The 3,442-nt window shown below is 43.7% G+C and overlaps 1 pseudogene across 1 annotated transcript; it reads right to left on the bottom strand.

The window, feature by feature from the left end:
• Window positions 1-263: 263 nt before the first annotated feature.
• On the bottom strand, window positions 264-2,904 carry LOC308572834 (large ribosomal subunit protein uL5 pseudogene; annotated as a pseudogene). Its single transcript has one exon. The product of its transcript is annotated as a large ribosomal subunit protein uL5 pseudogene (transcript).
• Window positions 2,905-3,442: the final 538 nt, after the last annotated feature.

Below are 3,442 nucleotides of genomic sequence, written 5' to 3'. Positions count from 1 at the left end.
ATACAACTTTCTGGTTACATCACTCCAACCCTAACCCCACAGCTTCTTCCCCTAGCCAAAATCCTTGTCTCATAACCCAGGGGAAGTTCCCTCCTTTGATGTGCTAAAGCTCATTACCTCACAGGAGATTAGCTTTTCATACCTATTCACACTTAGCCCTTTCAATGCTTTTAACGTTAAATCCCCACAGGCAGTTCCTTCAGGAGGAAATTAGTCTTTTGAGTTAACACTTTTTTATATTGGGAAAAATTATTTGATTTTTATTCTGGAAACTTTTCATTTACCAGGAAGGATGATGCCATCATACTTCTGCTGGAACCAACGCATGGCTTCCTTCTTGCTGATTCGGTGCTGGACCCCAATGCCACCAGTTTGGTGCTTCTTGTCAGCAAGGCTGAAGCCTGGCCTGCCCAGAACCAACACTAGGATCGTATTTCATCCCTAGATCAACATGCTCCTGGATTCCGTAGCCAAAGTTGCCGGTGTCAGAAGAGTTATTCCTCCTCAGCTCGTATTCTCGCACCTTCAGCCCTTTCTCTAAGATCTCCTCAGCTTTGGCCCCCAGCATATAGTGCAGTGAATGGCTATCTTCTCATTTCTCCTGATCCCAAAGGACCTGGCTGTGTATCCAGCTTTTGAGAAAACAGGAGTCTGGCCCATGAGCTGCTCCAGCACTTTGGCTGAGCCTGTCTCCACTTTCCCCAACACAGACGTTCAGGCAAAGTTGGTGGACGTGCATTTCCCGCATGGGTTTCTCCTTCTCCCCCTGGTCCTGTTGCGCCATCTTGGAGGCGTGCAAGAGATCGTGACAGCCCCAGAACTGAGTTAAAACTTGTTGATTGGCTAGGATTACTGTCCTAATACAGTGGTACCTCTGGTTACGAACTTAATTCGTTCCGGAGGTCCGTTCTTAAGCTGAAACCGTTCTTAACCTGAGGTATCACTTTAGCTAATGGGGCCTCCCACTGCTGCTGGCGTGCAATTTCTGTTCTCATCCTGAGGTAAAGTTCTTAACCCGAGGTAGTACTTCCGGGTTAGCGGAGTCTGTAACCCAAAGTGTTTGTAACCCAAGGTGGTTGTAACCCAAGGTGGTTGTAACCCAAGGTATCACTGTACACAACTTCAGAAATCTGCCTAATTTAATTTGTGTTTATGCATGCTAATTACTGATTCTTATCAGTGTGTCAAGAACACTTCTACCCCTACTACCTCTAGTACACACTTGGGTGTGCCTACTTTTCAGATTCGACTCTAATTAAATCCTAACATTTATGAAACCCAAGCGTTTAGAAAGGGTCATTGCAAGTGCCGTTCTTTTCGATGGTAAAAAAACACAATGACAATGGGGAAATTGTAAAAATGTACAATTTTTCTGGCAAAGGGTGTTTAAGGAGATAACAGAAGTCCCTGGGTTAAAGCTAACCGAAAGTGGCATTATCATCAATTTACGATGGGGTGGAAGGTTCACAGGCTATGAATGACTTGCTCACAAATTTATTAACACTAGAAAAATGCTACCTGTGCTGCTGTTAGAAGTAGTCCGACTCATGCAACATGTTGGCAACTAATATACACACAATAATTACCAAAATAATTATACATTCATTATCAATCTTCTGAGAAAAATACAAAACCTTGTGCAAAGCCACAGAGGCTTCTGAACTACCCAACCAAAGATGAGCTTATAACGTCTGGTTTCAATGGATTTTTCAAATGCTTAACTCAGTATTTTGTTTTCTTTACCTTTTCAGGTAAGTTCATGAAGTCACCAACAAAGGGTAAGTTCGGTGTTGTTCACAATACTGAGAGATGCTAGTGAAGCTGTAGATGGATGTTAGTGAAGTTGCTGGTGTTTTGCACCTGTTTCACCCTGGCAGTCCAAGTAAGGCTGCTGTTTGCCCCCGATGGGGCCCTTTTACTGGGGCTTGCAGGCAGCACACTCCCAAGGTAGTTTTCCGGGCTTCTTCAGTGGTCTAATTTCAAAGCCTTGATACGTATATTGATATTCAATTTCATAAAGAATACTATTTCTTGGCTTAAGAGACTGATTTGCACGCATTATGATAGCTAGGAAGTGGAAGGGGCAAGCAAAATATAAAAAGGAAGAAAGGTATAAAGAGGTGTGGGATATAGCTATTAATGATAAATTAACATGTGCCATTAAGGTAAGACGGGGAAATATGCAGGAGAAATGATTCTGAGGAGATATGGAGGGTGTTTGTAGAATTTGTACTGTCAAAAGGGAAAGGGGGTCAAACCATCGGAAGAGGTGTTGAAATTTTGGGAGGCTGGGTAGTTACAATGGAATGGTCTCGGTGGTGGGGCGGACATTTTTATTCTTAGTTATGTAAAGAAAAATTAAAAAAGAAAAAAGAAAATGGGGGAAAGTCATGGATCAAGTATTCCTTGCAAGCCAATAACCACTGTAGTGCACACTGATCATATTTACTGGATTCCAGAGATAGCACAAATCAGCAAACACTGGAAATTCCTGTTCCTGTTTCCACTGGAATTCCCCAACATTCCAGGAGGGAGAGTGACTGCCCTCCTCCACCCACAAAGCAGATTGCCTCTCCTCCTCATTGCTGGACTCCAGTGATTTCTTAATATAATAATATAAGAAGAGGCTTGCAGGATCAGACCAATGCCCCCCCCCAGACCAGCTTCCTGTTCTCACAGTGGCCTTTGGGAAACATGCAAGCAAGGACCTGAGCATTATAGCACTTTGCCCACCTGCAATTCCCAACAACTGGTATTCACAGAATCATAAAATCATAGAGCTGTAGAGCTGGAAGGGACCCCCTGCAATGCGGAAACCTCAACTCAAGCATTCAAGATATGCATTACAGTAGAAGCAATTGCTTACAATACTGTGTGCATGAGTCAAAACTGCATGTAAAAATGTGTTTACAGTGGTGCCCCGCAAGACGAATGCCTCGCAAGACGAAAAACTCGCTAGACGAAAGAGTTTTCCGTTTTTTGAGTCGTTGCGCAAGACGAATTTCCCTATGGGCTTGCTTCGCAAGACGAAACGTCTTGCGAGTTCTTGCAAGTTTGTTTCCTTTTTCTTAAAGTCGCTAAGCCGCTAATAGCCGCTAAGCCGTTAATAGCCGCTAAGCCGCTAAGCCGTTAATAGCTGCTAAGCCGCTAAGCCGCTAATAGCCGTGCTTCGCAAGACGAAAAAACCGCAAGACGAAGAGACTCGCGGGACGGATTAATTTCGTCTTGCGAGGCACCACTGTAATAGGAGAAATGCGCACTAAAATGCTGGTGAATTTTCAGGAAGGTTTTAAACACACACACACACACACACACACACACACACACACACACACTGTAGAATGGTAGAGAAACAAATTTAAAATGGGAAAAAACGAGAAACTAAAGTTGGCAGATCCATCTCTTCATCCCACCAGCAAATCAGGGTGAATGCAGGTTGAGG

This window comes from Podarcis bocagei (genome assembly GCF_964188305.1).
Source record: "Podarcis bocagei genome assembly, chromosome: 14".
Classification (NCBI taxonomy): domain Eukaryota; kingdom Metazoa; phylum Chordata; class Lepidosauria; order Squamata; family Lacertidae; genus Podarcis; species Podarcis bocagei.
The sequence above is the reverse complement of the archived record's forward strand: the minus strand, read 5'-3'. Positions and strand labels throughout refer to the sequence as shown.